The sequence below is a fragment of the Stegostoma tigrinum genome, chromosome 18 (genome assembly GCF_030684315.1).
Source record: "Stegostoma tigrinum isolate sSteTig4 chromosome 18, sSteTig4.hap1, whole genome shotgun sequence".
NCBI lineage: Eukaryota > Metazoa > Chordata > Chondrichthyes > Orectolobiformes > Stegostomatidae > Stegostoma > Stegostoma tigrinum.
Window position 1 is genome coordinate 27,281,944 of NC_081371.1, and position 19,550 is coordinate 27,301,493.

The window sequence follows — 19,550 nt, forward strand, 5'->3', positions numbered from 1 at the left end:
AATAAACATGATTAGTCTGTTTGTCTTCCTAATTGCTTGCTGTACCTGCATGCAAGACCGGGGGACTCACCATCCCGCAGTACCATTGTTTATTTCTCTAAGCTATTTTCCCAGTGATACTAATTAGTTTATGCTCCCTACGTTTCCACCTTAATTTTCTATTGCTCTGCAAGATCTTTTTTGTGTCTTCTACTGCCAAGACTGAAACAAAATATTTATCAAAGTTTCCATCTAATTTTTTTTTGCTTCCCATTATTAATTCCAGTCTCATTCTCTGAGGGAACAATGTTTCCTTTAGTTACTCACTTCCTTTCTATATACACCTAGAAACTCTTACTGTCTATTTTTCTATTTCTTGCTAATTTAGTCCCATATTTTAATTTATAAACCATTTTGTTTTGGATATTCTTTGAAATTTCCAGAATTTTCCCAATTTTCTGGACAACCAATACCTTTTGTAACACTATAAACAGTTTCTTTTGATGTTCCATCCTTATTTAACCACATGTCATTTATTTCCCAATTGTATAGAACTGTTGAAAGTTATAAAATATCTGCTTAAGTATCTGCCACTGCTTAAGTACCATGTTGCTTTTTAACCTATTTTTCAAGTCCATTGCAGCCAATTTAGTTTTCATACATTTGAAATTGTCTTTACTTAATTTAAGAGACTAATTTCAGATCCTGTATCTCAACTACAAACTGAACGTGAAAATCTGCCGTATGCTTGAAAGATCATTTGCCATGAAATAATTTATAAAACTTGTTTCATTGCTCATTACCAAGTCTAACAAAAGCTGCTCTCTAGTTGGTTTCAGAACATATTGTAAGAAACTGACCTTAAGGTACTCTTTGAAACTCATCCTCTCGGATAACATTGCTAATTCGGTTTGTCCATTCCATTTGAAGACTAAAATTGCCCATGATTTTGTAATTTCTGTCTATCAATACCCCATTCTTTTTTGATGTATTTGATGTACTGCAGCATAGAAGAGGGTTATAGTGCACCTATAAACCACTCTCAGACAATTGCGTAAGTTTTACCTTTCCAAATAGATTCATAAAACAATAAATGAAAATATGAATAGAAGCAATGATACATTTTATGTTTACCATGTTTACAGCTTTAATTCTCCTTTTCAAGAAGACTGTAAAATAACAGTGACATCTGGGGTGTCATGAACTACATCATAAACTTTCTACAATATTGCTGCTGATCAGAGTAGGCTCTGTGACCATCTATATTTCCTTTATGGTTTCAGGTGGACTACCCAGTTTTGAACATGGTAAACCAAGATGGACAGTACAAAAAGATGGCCTGAACAACAGAAATTGGAAGAACACCTTTTCAACAGAATAGTGAATATATAGGCCAAACTATGTGAAAATGCATTGATTCAGGGCAAGTCAATAGATTGACAAAGACAATGAATAAATAAGAGGCCCAGAAAGGGGTGTCTTTACTAGAGTAAGACTCCGTCATTGAGGAGATAACTTATTGGCTGTGGAAGCAGTTAGCTTTTTGGACAAAATTATCATTCCTTCTTCCTAGTTTCTTGTGTCCAATATTTAAACAAACATATATCAGTACTTCTCCAGCAATTTTTAACATAAATACAAGCCTCACTTGTAACCTAATGGCTTGCTGTCTTTTAAGCACAAATGAGCTTTTCCTTTCATTGTGTCAGCATATATTAAAGAGGACACTGACCTTATCTGTACCTAGGAGTCAAGGTGAATAAGGAGAATGTATTCATATCAGTAGGAATTGAGTACATGTTAGGGGTATTTGTACATCAGAAATAAAACCACAATGTTATGATGATCGTGCAAACAACATAACACACCCTCATGGACAGGAGCAATCCTTCCTGGCACACATAATGTTCTGGAACAATGAACAGTTGCACTGCAGTTCACCATGGATAGAACAGCAAAAATTTGGCCTGTTGTGGAAAACTCAAGGGTTAATAAAGGCTCACCCAAATCTGAACACATTATTCAATGAAAATTATTCATGGTAAAAAGTAGTGGGTAATGAAGTTGACGCACTTAATCAGGAAAGACGGTTTCTCTGGCATTCAAGTCTTAGCTCTTTGCATCCACAGTTCTATAATATTAAATGATGTAATTTTGGTGTGCAGTTCAGTTCTGCCTCAAGTTGCTATCACATTTGTTCACACTGCAAATATGTGTAATCAATGAGGAGGTTTATAAGCCACAGTCACATGGTGAATGACCAGCCTCACACCACCTGGTACATTTCAACCTGTAAAATTATCAACGCCACATGCCCACAAGAACTAAATCTCACAGGAATTCCTTTTGAGATATTACAAGTACATTCATATAAAATCAAAACTTAATTTTCGCCTGAGAGGAACAGGGGAGGTCTTTGTTCGACACAACAGTTCAGATCTGAAGTAATTTCATAAAATATCAAAGCTAAGATTTTAATTAAAACTTAACAACTTTGGCCTTTGATGGGTCCTGGAGATGCTTGCAATTTCCTTCTCACCTACCACTCAAAGGATTTTGAAATTTCTTTTCTGGATTTTTTTATAGAATATTAGGCTGAGCACAATGATACTCCAATTTGCAACTAAATTAGCACCTGTGGTGAGAAGTTAGATTTAATCTGCATTTCTTTGATATTTCTAATTATTTTTTCAATAAGGGCATAGGCTATCTTGTGTGTTGTTACAACTAATGTATCCATCTTCAACTAGCGGCTTGGACACTAATCTCTCTGTATAAATTGAATAATGCTATAAGGAATTCATCAGATTTTTCTGTTTCTACTATCTTTTAAATCAATATCTCCTAGTATTAACAGCATACACAGGAATAGGACATTGAAGAGTCCTTAGTGTTTCCTTCCATTGTTCAATCCAACAGTGCAACCTTTAATATTTTTTTACAGAGAGTTTAGCCGGAATGTTCAGCAGTAGTAATGCCAACAGAGGCGGAGTTGTGTTGGGGAATGGGATTCTACCCAGCAGTTGTATTTGCCATTGAGTAGAGCTGAATTTCAGAAGTAACTGATTTAAGACCATCATCAGTCAGCAATGACTACTTGTCAATTCACAGACGATGGCTACTCCGATTGTGAGTTTTTACCATAGGTTCTTGATTCGTATATCCTTGGGCACATCGGGCAAGATGTCCCATGAGTCATAGACAGAGTGCATATTTGTTTCATTTTCTCTCCTTATCCGCCACTACTCTGTCTCATAAAGAAGGCATTTGAACTCAGGCCAAGTTGCCGCTTAATGGTCATATTTGTTTATATAGCAAATTCTTGACAGAGTTGGGGCTAATTAATTAATCAACTGGGCATTAGTCAAAATATATTTGACTGGGATTACAGGCTTTTGTGGTGTAGTACCTCTGATATAAGAAACCTGGGTTCACCTTCCATCTGTTCCAGAAGAATATAATAATATCTCTGAATAAGTTGGTTTGAAAATATCTTTGACTGGGCATTCCAACTCCATTTTTATTTAGCCCCATCTGCCCCTCCCTCATCTTTGATAGTTTGCATTGCTCTTAAAGGTCTTTGCATGTAAATTAATCAATTGGGAAACACAGGTGATTTAGTGGTGGGTAACAGATGAAAATATCATGGTTGATTTGTTAGTGGGGGGTGACAATTGGTGATGCATGGTAGCACTTCTGGATAAAAATAAGTTTGACTGGGCATTAGGGCTTTGGTGATGTAGTGGTATTGTCCATACCTCTGAGTCAGGAGGCCCCGATTCTAGTCCCACCTTTTCCAGGGATGCATAATAGCATTTCTGAATAGGTTCATTTGAAAACATATCTGACTGGGTAGATCAAAAGGTGAAACTAGTTGGACCAATGCATAGTAGAAGCTGTAAGACTGAGTAGTTAACAAATTCTATCCACAAAGACAGGTTCCTGTCACACCGATTGGCTCAGCTCCAGACTGACACTGGGTTGCCTAAAGGTGAAGATGTAAGCTATGATTTCTTACAGAGTTCTGCAATTGGAGTTCCATTGAAGAAGAACATCTAAAATCAAGTGCAAGGTCTCAAAATATGACTTTATACTAATGTTTTGTGAAACTGATCAATGGAAATATGATGCTGGAGAATCCAAGAAAACAAGATGTAGAGCTGGGTGAACACAGCAGCATCATAGGAGCAGGAATGTCAGCATTCCTGCGCTAATAATGGAAATATGAAGTTGACCTGAGAATATAGAGGCTACACCTTTACCAAGAAAAGAAAGATCAGGTGTAAACTATTCTCAGAGATCAAGGCTCAAAACTGAACATTAGGAAGCAGTGTATAAAAATGTATGGTCAAAATGTCTATGAAATTTGATCTATTAAATACACTGTTAAGGAATGAAAGACTTTGATCAATTTAGACAGCTGGATGGACATTCTATAGAGGAATGCAGAGTAGAATTCAACAAATTATATGCAACATTGCAAAATGTTCTACTTGGAAATTCCTAATACAGTGCTTGCCTTCAAAGTGTTTGAGTGTGCTTAACAATCAAAAATGGACAATTTCCTTGCATTAACTGGAATTAGATTTTCAGAAAGAAATGAGTTTTAGAAAGATTTCAGAAGCCTTAAAAAATTCCTGTGAAAATCTTCATTCTCAGCAGGCTCATAGTTCAAATGAGAGTTTCAATGGGAACACAAAGAATAGAGGACACATTAGTTGCAGCAATGTAAAATAACCAAGACATAGGCCAGAAGTATCAATTCAAAAGGAAAATCATAAATAAAAGGAGTAAGATAGTAATATCTTGAGCAACTATAAAAAAATGACAGAATTTGAGTAATTCTGATAGAAGAATGAATCCCATGATTGTCTGGGATAAGGTCAACAGGTGTTTTAGAAAGGCTCAAGATACTATTATGGAATGAATTTTCTTAAATAGAACATGAAGGTTTTTGAAATGAGGCAATGACGGGGAGTTTGGAAACATATGATTGTGATGTTGATCAGGCAGATGGAATTATACTAGTTACAAACAGTTTCAGTAGTAATTAATATTTTAGTCACAGGTTCATCCAATCAGGCTGAATACATGCATGTTCACAGTGTGTGGAGCGGATCAATTAAAATGTTACCTAGATTCTAAAAATAATATGGATGAAAGGAACATTAAGGAGTTTGAAAGTTCTATCTGTTTTAGGTTTGAAGATGGCTAGATGCTAAGATCACTAAAAAAACATAGCTGGGGTGAGCCTCAGTATCGACACAAACATAGTAACAAGTGTAATACCCTTATTGCTGGACAGACCATCTATAAAATGGCTCAAATGAAACTGAACACGGAATACAATGAGGCAATTGTTTTTGCGAGGTCAGTGGATTTACAGTTTATACAATCTGGATATTACTGTATTCCTTTATCAAGACCTAGCTTTCCTGATCAAAATATTAAGCAAGCATTATTAGCATCAGATGATCGGAGCTCAAAGGAATAAAAAAATGACTAATTATCTAAAAATTGCACTGGCAGTTTGCCCAACTATCCTCTTACAGATTAAAAATCCTACTAAGGGATGTAGGAATAAGGAACAATGATATCACTAAACTTCTGGAAGAGATCAGCAACATTTATCACATTTTTAAAGAAATACATTTCTACAGGGCAAGAAGTTTCAAAGGCAATTATATTTGAAATGACCACTGATTGAAAAATCACAGGTAATGTATAAAAGAAGTTGTGGAAATTATGTGGAAGTTGTGTTTAATATTTGAATGATGTAGCAAGGCTATTGTATTTGTCAGGTCCATCATGATGCAAGTGGATTGCCTTCTGGTTGAACTAGATACAGTTATGTTCTACTGGTATTACAAAGAGAAACTGCCAAGCTCTTTATGGTGCATGTCAATGGTTTTCTGTGGAGAGATTCAACAGAATTTGAGCAATGTGTAATAGATATATACTGTGTTTAGACACTAAGTCTTGAGTACCTTTGGATCAGCAATCTTACTTGAAAAAGGTTCATTGCATCCCAATAAATTGGGTCAAACCCTCCCAGAAAGTTGATTTTCCATCAAAGAAAGAAAGAGACCAACTAGGAAGTTTGACTGGACACTGGGAAAATAGGAATAGAACAGTTAGGGTCTTGTTTTTGACCATCACAGACTCAATGGGCTGGATGACCTCTTTCTGTGCTGTCGAATTCAATGGCTCCATGACTTAAAACTACCTGCATACTTAGACTAGTTCTGATCCAGTCATGAGATTTTGGATGTGAGAACAATGATGAAACATGCTACTGTTGAGGAAGTCTTGAGACCAAAAGAAAATAAAGAAATTTCATTCAGAAAGAATCACATTCAAATTTTCCAGCCTTAGGTGAATGCAAAAGATATAATACTAGTCCTTGTGGTGATGCTTCACATGCCAATCTTCCGAATGGTTATTTGGGTGTGGCAGGGATTATTATATTCTATGTGTAAAAGAATGATAAATGTTGCCCTTCATCCTAGGAATCCAAAAAAAAGGAGTTGATGCTCCTAAAAGCTACAGATACAAGTATATCCAATATTATAATAGAAATCTTGCACAACAGCAATATGAGAAAGGTTTACCCCTAGAATGGAATGTGGATTACCACTTTCTTTGGGGTAATATACGTTCAAAACAGGGTGTCACAGAGAAAGGTTTTAGGAACACTTGGCCAGTATAAATGTTACAAACAAAACAGAATATAAAAATAAAGTGCATTGATGTGACTCACCAGTTGTCAGATTGTATCATAAAAATAGATGCTTTTGTTACGATCCCAGCTGATGTTAATGCTGGGCAAGTCAGATACCAGTGCAACAAGATTGATGGTTCATTTGCTTTATTTTTACAGTTTGGTTACCATGGTTATCCATTACTGAACCTATTCACTCAGGGCAGTCAACCTTCTTTAAACAAGGAAATAATAGGTTGTTACAGTAAATATTTTTTAAAAGCTATTTAGAAGAATTTAGAGATGTCTTAACATACATAATATAAAGAAAAAAAAACTCTTGTCCCGGCAATATCCTTTACAAAGACTCAACCAGAATGAAGTATCATTCCTTAGTTTCTTTAATTCTTACTTAGCTCATAGCATTACAAATATTTGGCTTGAGTGATTTTCTGTATATTTACAAGACGTGATTCTCTTTGTTACTATCTGTCCATGAGATACGCAGGTACTGGCCGCTTCATTGACTTATTCTGGTTGAACTTGAGGAGTGGTCCTATCCGCATAACATGCCAAAATAGTTTTAATACTTCTTTACAGCTTGTCTGGTTATTTGTATGATATAGAATTTCAGAAAAAAATGATTTTGTTATTAATTGTTATTAACACATATACATAGAATAAGACAAAAATATGACTTCGTTTAATTTTTGTCAGTTTTGTTCAAGCATTGCTTTATTTAAAAAGAGGACTATCTGTTGTTATATCAAGTAGTTAAGCAGCGATTGAGATTAATGATTAATTATTTAACTGGATAGATATCAGGGAAGAACAAAGGTGGGGGCTGGTGTGTGGATGAAACTGTGACATTCTGTAGTATTGGTTGTAGGCAGTTGCACACCTTTCTTAGGCACTTGAAAATTCTTTTGTTGTGCTTTTGCTTGCACTTCAGCCTTATGCTCCTGATCTCTGATATCCAGTGAGGAGGGTGTGGGTAAATAAGAGGACTTCCCGGTGGCTCTGCTCCTAGCCTGGGTAAAGTGACCATTAACAGCTCCAGGCAGAGGTCAGTAGACAATGTCATAGTTGCTGACTGCCTGCCCTTCTTCCTCGGCTACATTTCTACCTGGGTATGCTTTGAAAGGAAGCTCGCAGTGTCCACCAATACTCTCGATGGGGCAAAGTTCTTTATCTCCCCTTCCAACTCTATTGTGATTTAATCCCCTCCTCCTCTCTCTCCTTTGGTAGTATTGCATTGCTCTTTTCTAATTTTGCACATAAATTGATTAATTGTAAACAAAGGTGATTTGTTGGAGGTGGAAAATAGATGAAAAATACCATGGGTGATTTGGTGTTGGGAAAAAGCTGTTCAGTTGTGTGTAATAACACTGCCAGCTATTTTAAAAAAAGACTGTGTAGTATTGAGGATCTTGTGGTGCAGGGGTAATGTCACTCCCTCAGAACCAGGGGGCTGAGGGTCAAGGCCCACCAGAAATACGTCATTACATCTCTGAACATGTTGATTCGAAAACATCTAAGACTGAATAGTTTCCCTCCAAATCCAACTAATTTTGTTCCCTTCCTCTCTTTCCGCCCTTTGCCAATTTTGTTGATGTTACACTGCCCTGGTGTAGAGTGCTTAGAACTTTTTTAACAAGTAACACAGGGGATGTGGTGGTGGATATGATTTAATAAACTCTATCCACCAAGGAAGGTGCCTGGTTTCTGTCTCACCATCCAGCTTAAAATACTATGGACAATGCTGTCACCATTTTGAATGACTGGTAGCCAGTCATTAATATAAACATTGCTGTGCTTTAAGTTAAGCTTCAGTGTGTCACTGTAGTGTGTGTTTTGAGCACTGCTGGTCTGTTAAGAAAACAAAACATGTTCCGGCCAACAGATACTTTACCCTGGGACACAGTTTCCAGTCCACTGGAGTTCATTTTGAAAGGGTTTTTCCTGAATGCTGGCAGACCAGCTTGAAAAAGGAAACTAGATTTTGTTTGACACTCCTCCCATTGAATCAGGAGAATGTGGCAGAAGTACTGTCAATCGAATTTCTCCATCACTCTTATCTGTTGCTGCTACATGGATATGGTCTCACCACTGTGCAGAAGTATGATGATAACCTGTTTTGTCCTAAAGTCAGCACAGAAGGAAAGAAATGAATTATTTCTCCATGCAGCTTCATAGGTTGAGTCATCAAGTTGTGATGTGAGTAAAAGCCCAGGGGCTTTGAAGACCACAGCTGCAACATCTTCAGGCCCACAAGTTTGTTGTTTCTCATCTGTTTGATTGCTTGTTGCAGCTCCTCCATCAATGACAGGCAACCAAGGGATTGTAACACAAGATTCTGCAAATAGCCTGGAGAGAATCATCTACCATTGCAGATGCACTCTTCAGAAGTTGTTGGAAATGTTTTATTTTCCAGTGTTGACATCTTTTAAGAAAAGAGAAACAAATTTGTGAGCAAAAAGTGATTTTGTCCAATTGACCTTAGTCTATAGGAGATGCTGGTGGCTTCAAAAAACACTCTGTATGTCATGATGGTCAGCATTCTGTTGATTCATTGGGCTTTCTCTCCCACCATTTATCTTCAATGCTGTAGTTTTGCCTTTCGGAATAAGTCTTAGAATGCTGTCTTCTGGATTGCAGTCTTGGGCATTATAGAATCCCTACAGTGTGGAAATAGGCCCTTTGGCCCAACAAGTCCACACTGACCCTCAGAGCATCCCACCCAGCATCCATCCTCCAATCTACTCATCCCCGGACACAATGGGCAATTTAGCAAGGCCAATGCACCTAGCCTGCGCATCTTTGGATTGTGGGAGGAAACCCACACAAGCACAGGGAGAATATGCAAACTCCACACAGACAGTCACCTGAGGGTGGAATCAAACCCAGGTCCCTGGCACTGTGAGGCAGCGGTGCTAACCACTGAGCTACCGTGCCATAGTCTGCCAGCAAAAATAAGCTGCTGATTTTTGTTCCAGGTGGCCACGTACTTCTGAATCATTTTCATCGCACCAATCCTGGTGATGGCAATGCTGAAACCTAATGATCTGGACACAAATGTTTTGAACAGCTGACTTTGTTCTGAGATTGATTTGGGAATGTGAAGATTTTACAGACTGGTTGTGCATTTGAAACTTTACTAAATGGTCAGGCTGCACTGGGACTGAAACATTGATCTTGTTTCTCCTCAACATTTGATTCTTGCTGTGTCGTAGAGCCAGAGTCGTAACAGCAAGGAAACAGACATTTCGGTCCAACTCGTCCATACTGACTAAGTTTTCCAAACGAAAGTAGTCCCATTTGCCTGCATTTCGCCCATATCCCTTTAAACCCTTCCTATTCATGTACCTGTCCAAATGTCTTTTCTATGTTGTAACTGTACCTGCATCGACCTCTTCCTCTGGCAGTTTATTCTACATACAAACCACCCGCTGGGTGAAAAAAGTTGCCCCTCAGATCCCTTTTAGAACTTTCTCCTCTCACCTTAGAAATATGTTTTGAACTCTTTTACCCAAGGGAAAAGACCTTTGCTATTCTGCTTATCTATCACCTATCACCTCTCACAATTTTATAAACCTCTAAAATGTTACCCGTTATGCTCCAGTGAAAAAAGTCCCAGCCTATCCAACGTCTCCTTATAACTCAAACCCTCTGGTCCCGTCAATAGCCAGTAATTTTTTTTCTGAACCCTTTCCAAATTAACCCTTCCCATAGCAGAGGCATCTGACCTGTACACAGTACTCCAAAAGTGGCTCCACCAACATCCTGTACATCATCAACATGACATTCCAACTCCCATACTCATTGGTCTGAGAAATGAAGGCAAGCATGCGAAATGCCTTCTTAATCTACCTGTCTACCTGTGAAACAACTTTCAAAGAACTATGTACCAAAACCCTTAGGTCTCTCTCTTTGTCAACCCTATCCAGGGCACTACCAATAACAGCGTAAGTCCTGCCTTTGTTCACTTTGCCAAAATGCAATATCTTGTATTCATCTGAAATAAACTTTGTCTGCCACTCCTTGGCCTAATGGCCCAGTTGATCAAGATCCCTTTGAAACCTTAGATAACCTTCTTTACTGTTGACTACACCACCAATTTTGGTGTCATCTTTGAACTTACTAACCATTCCTACTAAATTTTCATCCAAATCGTTTATACAAATGACAAACAAAAGTGGACCCGGTACCAATTCCTGTGAAATACTGCTGGTCACAGGCTTCAGATCCAAAAAAACAACCCTCCACCACCGCCCACTGTTTCCTACAGTCTAACCAATTTTGGATCCAACTGGCAAGCTCACCCTGAATCCCATGTGATCTAACTTGACTAATCAACCTACCATGCAGAACCTTGTCAAAGGCTTTCCTAAAGTCCATGTAGACATTGACCGCTCTGCCCTCATCAATCTTTTTGATTACTTTCTCCGAAAGTTCAATCAAGTTTGTAAGACACAATTTCCTATACAATCGTGAATGTTCATTACATTTCAAACAAGCTTCCGTTGTCGAGGAAGATCTGCCTACCGAGTCAGTATGGGTGGAAATTAGGAACAGCAAGGGAGTAGTCACCTCATTAGGGGTTTACTACAGGCCCCCCCAATAGCAGCAGGGAGATTGAAGAAAGCATAGGTCGGCAGATTTTGGAAAAGTGTGGACGTAGTAGGGCTGTTATAATGGGTGACTTTAACTTTCCCAATATTGATTGGAACCTCCTTGGAGCAGAAGATTTGAATGGAGCTGTTTTTGTAAGGTTTGTTCAGGAGGGTTTCCTAACTCAGTACGTTGACAGGCCAACGAGGGGAGAGGCCATTCTAGACTTGGTGCTCGGAAATGAGCCAGGGCAGATATCAGATCTTGTGGTGGGAGAGCATTTTGGTGATAGTGACCATAACTGCCTCACATTCTACATAGCTATGGAGAAGGAGAGGATTAGGCAAAATGGGAGGATATTTAATTGGGGAAGAGGAAACTATGATGCGATTAGACGTGAGTTAGGAAGCATGGACTGGGAGCAATTGTTCCATGGTAAAGGCACTATAGACATGTGGAGACTGTTTAAGGAACAGTTGTTGCGAGTGATGAATAAATATGTTCCTCTGAGACAGGCAAGAAGGGGTAAGATAAAGGAACCTTGGATGACGAGAACGGTGGAGCTTCTCGTCAAAAGGAAGAAGGTAGCTTACATAAGGTGGAGGAAGCTAGGGTCAAGCTCAGCTCTAAAGGAATACAGGCAGGCGAGGAAAGAGCTCAAAAATGGTCTGAGGAGAGCCAGGAAGGGGCACGAGAAACGCTTGGCAGAACGGATTAGGGAGAACACAAAGGCATTTTACACTTATGTGAGGAATAAGAGAATGATCAAAGAAAGAGTAGGGCCGATCAGGGATAGCATAGGGAACTTGTGTGTGGAGTCTGAGGAGGTAGGGGAAGCCCTAAATGAGTTATTTGCTTCTGTCTTTACGAAAGAAATGAACTTTGTAGTGAATGAAACCTTTGAAGAGCAGGTGTGCATGCTGGAATGGATAGAGATAGAGGAAGCTGATGTGCTGAAAATTTTGTCAAACATTAAGATTGACAAGTCGCCAGGCCCGGAGCAGATTTGTCCTCGGCTGCTTTGGGAAAGGAGAAATGCAATTGCTTTGCCACTTGCGAAGATCTTTGCATCCTCGCTCTCCACTGGAGTCATACCTGAGGACCGGAGAGAGGCAAATGTAATTCCTCTCTTCAAGAAAGGAAATAGGGAAATCCCCAGCAATTACAGACCAGTAAGTCTCACGTCTGTCGTCTGCAAGGTGTTAGAAAGGATTCTGAGGGATAGGATTTATGACCATCTGGAAGAGCATGGCTTGATTAAATGCAGTCAACACGGTTTTGTGAGGGGTAGGTCATGCCTCACAAACCTTATTGAGTTCTTTGAGGATGTGACTAGAAAAGTTGATGTGGGTCGAGCTGTGGATGTGGTGTATATGGACTTCAGCAAGGCATTTGATAAGGTTCCCCATGGTAGGCTCATTCAGAAGGTCAGGAGGAATAGGATACAGGGGAACTTAGCTGTCTGGATACAAAATTGGCTGGCCAACAGAAGACAGCGAGTGGTAGTAGAAGGAAAATATTCTGCCTGGAAGTCAGTGGTCAGTGGTGTTCCACAGGGCTCTGTCCTTGGGCCTCTACTGTTTGTAATTTTTATTAATGACTTGGATGAGGGGATTGGAGGATGGATCAGCAAGTTTGCAGACGACACGAAGGTTGGAGGTGTCGTTGACAGTATAGAGGGCTGTTGTAGGCTGCAGCGGGACATTGACAGGATGCAGAGATGGGCTGAAAGGTGGCAGATGGAATTCAACCTGGATAAATGCGAGGTGATGCATTTTGGAAGGTCGAATTTGAAAGCTGAGTACAGGATTAAGGATAGGATTCTTGGCAGTGTGGAGGAACAGAGGGATCTTGGTGTGCAGATACATAGATCCCTTAAAATGGCCACCCAAGTGGACAGGGTTGTTAAGAAAGCATATGGTGTATTGGCTTTCATTAGCGGGGGGATTGAGTTTAAGAGTCGTGAGATCTTGTTGCAGCTCTATAAAACTATGGTTAGACCGCACTTGGAATACTGAGTCCAGTTCTGGTCGCCCTATTATAGGAAAGATGTGGATGCTTTGGAGAGGGTTCAGAGGAGGTTTACCAGGATGCTGCCTGGACTGGAGGGCTTATCTTATGAAGAGAGGTTGACTGAGCTCGGACTTTTTTCATTGGAGAAAAGGAGGAGGAGAGGGGACCTAATTGAGGTATACAAGATAACGAGAGGCATAGATAGAGTTGATAGCCAGAGACTATTTCCCAGGGCAGAAATGGCTAACAGGAGGGGTCATAGTTTTAAGCTGGTTGGAGGAAAGTATAGAGGGGATGTCAGAGGCGGGTTCTTTACACAGAGAGTTGTAAGAGCATGGAATGCGTTGCCAGCAGCAGTTGTGGAAGCAAGGTCATTGGGGACACTTAAGAGACTGCTGGACATGTATATGGTCACAGAAATTTGAGGGTGCATACATGAGGATCAATGGTCGGCACAACATCGTGGGCTGAAGGGCCTGTTCTGTGCTGTACTGTTATATGTTCTATGTTCTATGTTCTAAGTCAATGAGCTTTCCAGCAAATATCAATTCCCTCAAATACCATGTGTTATGTGATGACATAGATTTTTGAATAATACAATGACAGAGTCCAGGAGGTGCCAGTGCTCTGATATTGGAGATCTCTATGCAGTTTTCTGTTTTTACTTCTGGTGCAGTCAGTGTCTGTTATGAGGCCTTGCTGTGCACAGTCAACCAGTAGGAGCATACATTGTACGTTGGCTTTTCCCATCCCATTTTTCCCAATAGATCCTCTCAAATATTATAGTCACGGCCAACTCTGACAGTAAAGTTTGGCAGAAATAAATCCTTTTCCTATTGTCAGATGACAATGAGGACTGCAGGAAGATCTATATAAATGTTTTCCCTAACATCATCAGTGGAGTCAAGGGTCATGCATAAACACTGTTAACTGTGGCACTTCGATTGTGGCTGCGCCAGAAGTGCCATGAGGCTTTCATTTATACAAATGGGGAGGTCTGACAACATATCCACCTATCCTGGACAGTAAAAGCATCTCAGTAACAAGAAGTCACCATCAGTCTTGCACTTCCAGTAGAGGATTATTCCTTTGGTTGCCCCTCTCAGGAAGGCAGGTCACACTGAGGGTAACAATGTCAATTTTCAGTCCTGACAGTTCACAGGCAATCAACCAATGAAAAATAACAACACTTGCAGTCCTCATGATATTCCAACTGAAGTCTTCGAAGCTGGTGAGCTTTTGTTCAATCAAGACTTCATGGTGCATCCTAAGGATTCAGGGGAGAAATAACTTGTCTCTTCCAAAGTCCCCTCTCCCTATTCCCAACTTTAATATAATTGCATTTTTTTTCCAGCTGGATAACTCTGAGAATATTTCAACATTCCAAGTTGTAAAATTCAGAGATATCATTCTTTAACCCCAGGACTTGTCAAATACATCAGGCTGGAAACCTGCAGACAACTTCATTTAACATAAGGACTTTGGGTGGCTGCTTTTATCCACATGATCTCGGCTGGAAGTCAAATTTCAGTAATGTGTTGAGCCACAATGACGGGAACAAACTTATCGTTGCAGTCCTTTCCTGCCTTCACAGCCAGTGAGATGCACAGTCTCCCTATGCCTGCTCTACTACTGAAGACTTTTTGGGCCACACTTTGCCTGGCACCTCCTACTCAATTAACCCATACTTGACCCTACCCAGCACAAGGAGGTCCCAATGACATCACTTAAGGGAATACCAAAACACACAAGCCACTCCATCACATCAAGGTGGATGTTAAATTGAAATAATTCTCAGTTGGCTATCAAATCCTTCCATGGATTTGGTGTGCGCAATGGTGGTTGAGGGGTGTGTTAAGTCTGACGTTACCGAATTACTTAAAGTGCTATACACAGAAGACTTTACAACTGCAGAAAATTATTCTTAATTGTACATTGACAGAAAGGTTTCTTCAATGGTGTCATATAAACAATTTATGAGTGCTTGCTCTCCTGCAGATGAGGCATAGAAGCTGCATGAGTTCTGGCAACAAGCAGAGGATCTGTTTAAAAATAACTCAAAAGAAACAAGATTGTATTGACTGTACAAAATTACCAGAAGCTAAAGAACACAACAAATGTCACCAAGGCAATAGCAGGCTGTCTAACATTTTACAGATGCTCTGTTTACATGCTTAGGGTGTTAATGCTTTGATATAATCATTCTAGGAAGTTTACATACACTGTCAGCAACCTGACATCACATGTAGTCCCAACAGCACTTAGAAGCTCCAGAAGAACATCACACATTGGCATCAAAAGGAAATGATCAGGAGAGCTAATTACTTGCAAACATGTTCAGGATTTCGAAAATATCTATGACACTGATGTGGTTGACTGCAATGTTCAGAATGAGTAATGATGAATTGTTTTGACAGTTTGCTGTGAATGCAGAAGATTCTGATCACAATGGATTAATAAGAGAAAAGCTTACAGGATCTCTCATATACTGAGAAATTGGCTGCCATTCTCTTGCTTCTGTTTCTCCATTGCATAAAGACTCTCATTTCTCAACCATTTCTTCAGATAATGTTTTCCTTTCCCGTTTTCTGCACACCTTGCATTTCCTTTCCAGTGCTGCATCCAGATACCCCTGTCCTTGCCAGTAAATGTTTCCTCACAACAATAACTAAACTTTCGATGGGGGACACCGGGTCCAACCATGATAAAGTGAAACCCAAACGTCTTATACAAGCCTTTGTGCCTCAGAACTGCTCTGAATGTCTCAGGAAATTGAAATTGAAACCACTGCCTCTGTATCATTTCTCCAGCCGTACCTTTAATTGTCTTATTTTGTTCTCTGCGTATGTTCCACAACTTTGAGGCTTACTCTTAACCAGTTATTTATCCAGGATTTTTTGACAGTTTCTGTTAAAAGATGTCGTAATTCCTATCTTTTATCCTGTCTGCAGGATTTTAAGCCTTCGTTCAGCAATCCTGTAGGCACTTCCTGCATTGCATTATTGGTTCAAGAACCATGGTTATGGCATTCTAAGACAATCGCCGATGCAACAAATGTAGTCATGGCAATAGAATGTTCTATAACATTGTTCGCCAGTCTTCGGCGCTTACAGAATTCCTAGTAATTTTCACTCGTTCATCTGAGGCTGAGAGCAAAATGCTGCTGGAAATTCAAGCCTATTAAGTGTGTATCACTGTTGGAGTGACATGTCTTGAGCTCTCAAATCTTGTAACAAACCCAGTAGTTAAGAAGGAGCGGTGAAATGTTTACGAGCCGATCACAAAAGGGAAATAAATCTTCAGTCTCGCATTGCGGATCACTGGAGTGACCTTGTGAAGACAAGCCCAGGACTGAGAGCACATTGCTCCATCCAATAAGCACAGTGGTTCCAAATGAGAGTGGGAAAAACTGCTGCCCAGCACCATGGCGGAATCACGAATAACATTACTCGCCCCAGATGGAGAGCGCAAATGTCCAAGGCCCCAACAAAACACAACAGACGAAAGCCCTATTCAGGAGCAAGAGGAGGACAAGGTGAAGTGGTTCTGGGATTACCTCACAAGTGGCTGGAGCTATTTGTTGAAACCCTTCAAATGGGGCTGGAGTTGCGTGTCGCAGGTCTGGTACTTCCTGCTTTATAGCTGCAGCTTCCCATGTGACAATGAATGGCCGCTGAGCGAGTGCGATTCCTCGCGGAGTAGCTGGAGGTCCTATGTAGGAGACAGAGCTCCCCCCAACATCCTGTTTTACTGCTGCCTCAAACGCTCTTTCACGACCTTCCTAAGCGACTGGCGAACTCTGACGGGCGATCGGAACCCCCTGATCACCCTCTACAACTTCCTCGGGCGCTGTTGCCAGTCCCTGCGGCATGGCTGGCACTCCATGACCAGGAGGACACGCTCAGGTTTCTGGGAGCCGGCGGCTTCGTGCGGCAGCTCCAGCAGACTCAGCCCGAACCTGGTCAGCTTGTGCCTGGAGCCCCTGGCGCGCTGTTGGCACAAGTTCCGCAGCGGCTGTGATTCGTGCCTGCGGGGCTGGAACATGCTGGCAGTGTGCTACGGTGCTGTCTCTTGGTTCGGGGATTTCCTGAGCCGGAGCTGGCTCTGGGCCGCTCGGAGCTGCTCCTCTCTGGGTGACTGCTGTGGCTCCCTCTCTCGCCTCTGGCGTATCCTCATGCTGTGCTGCCACTTCATCGCTCGCTGCTCAAACCTCCTCAAACGGCGTTAACCCGCAGATTCAGCATCAGAGCATTTCTTTCCTAATCCATTCCAGTTGTTTTTTTTAAAGAAAAGTACATTTCACATCTCCCTGACTCTTTAGAACCGGGGCTGCCTGATATGAAATTACCTCTTTATGACTGGGGTGACTTCCGATTAGAAACACTTGAGTGATACTAAATCACTGGAACCAATCCCGAATACAGCTATAAATAACGTGAAACCTCCAACAACTGAGGTTTCATTCATTCCAGTGCAGAAGAAATTGACCAGTTTTGTTAACATATGAAAGCAGCTCACCTAATACCTTTACCTTCATGTATGATGCAATTCTTCGAACTCGACAGAACTCCATTTTTTAAAAAAGCTTGAATCAAGACAAGTCCTAAACTTGGACGCAAGCCACTGTTTGTCTCTCATAGCCATTTCTTAATATTATCGTCACGAGTGTCCTAACATACTTCATCTTCCAGATGCCTCACAGCACCCTTCCTGTTCCGGGAGCAAAAGTCTTCAATTTACGTTTCTAAAGTGTAATACACCCGAACCTCGCGAATAGATCCTGCTCGGTACTTTATTGGGCCGGCACCTTACAGTTGTGTTTGAAACATTGCTCACTGAGGTTAAGAGCCCATACGTAAACATGAGCCCTATTAGTGTGATGGATCAAAATAGACTCACGATGGGATCCAAGGAAGCAATTAGGATCACGAGTGGTCAGTGCACAGTGCCGGCGTTGGGTTCACATTTTCAGCAGAATTTCTCTGGATCACCGAGCAGTCAGTTTTCTGATGGGACACCTAATCATGCAAGCAGGATCCAACCATTGAATCTGATAGCCCGTTAGTCACCGCAGGCAGGCAAACAGCTTCTCCATCAGGGATGGTGCAATGGATTAAAGTTATGGTAAGTCTTTTTTTGCACTTGGTGCTTCCTTTTTGTTCAGGGATTAGATGTCTTGTGGAAATAATCAGTTAGGGATTATAGTAACTAAATAGGCAGTAGTAGTGGAAGGTGCGAAAACTCCTACTTTGTGTTAAACCTGCCCAATGAAGAGTTGAGAGACATGTTTCTCTAACCACTTCTCGTCCAAGTAGTAATAATGCTAACTTTAGCCAGACGAGTATTCGTGAACTCATATAATTAATTTCTAGGTATTAACTGTTGTACATTTCGATCTTCCGAACAACACTTAAAATTCCAGCCTGCGAACTGTCGGTTACGCTGTAAGTTCTTAAATCAGAAGTTAGTCTAACTCATTTCTGCAATTCATGGCCCTATACGAGTATCGTCACTGCAACAAGCTGCAATATCGTGGTGTCCAGCCCCCTGACACATGTCTGGGCTCTGGAAAAGGAGATCAACAATCTTTAAACTCCATCATCTTTGATCTAAAAAGCAGTTTAATGAAGAAAAAAGGAAGCTTTGATTGTAACAATATTCTGATTTGAACTTGCCTCTCTGTGAGTTTCTTGTAATAATTATTAGTTAAGCTCGAAATGCATAAGCTGCATGCATGCTATTATTGGCTATTGGAGATATTAACATGTGGCACAATATAATTTGCCAACTTGAACCACAGGTATTTGATAGAAGTCAAGGCAGCTTTATTCAAGATTGAACCCAAACTGAATCACAGAATTGTTTCAGTTTAGGAGGAGGACATTCATTCTATCATGTCTGTACTAGCCCTCCAAATGAATATCATAACTTAGTCACATTCTCCGGCCTTCTCCCCCTAACATTTCACATTATTTCTGTTTAAATAATCATCTAATGCCCCATTGATTAAACCATTTGAACATGCCTCCACAACATTTCCAGGCACTGCAATCCAGATCTAAACGCATTCATTGGGTAAAAAAATCTTTTCTCTTATTGCATTTACTTATTTTGAATATCAGTTTAAATTTGTGCCTTCTTGTTCTTGATTTTTTTCGTCAATGGGAGCAGTTTCTCCATGTCTACTCTAGCCAGGTCTCTGGATTTTGAAATTTCTAAGAAATCTCCTCTTAGCTTTGTTCTCTGC

General features: G+C 40.4%; 1 long non-coding RNA gene across 2 annotated transcripts in view; it reads left to right on the forward strand.

Moving 5' to 3' along the window:
• Window positions 1–16,350: 16,350 nt before the first annotated feature.
• The window catches only part of LOC125460665 (uncharacterized), a 52,433-nt gene continuing 49,233 nt past the window's right edge, over window positions 16,351–19,550 (forward strand). For both annotated transcript variants that reach the window (XR_007249308.2, XR_007249307.1), the window contains exon 1: window positions 16,351–18,427. This is a non-coding gene — a long non-coding RNA (uncharacterized LOC125460665). The remainder of the gene's footprint in view (window positions 18,428–19,550) is intronic.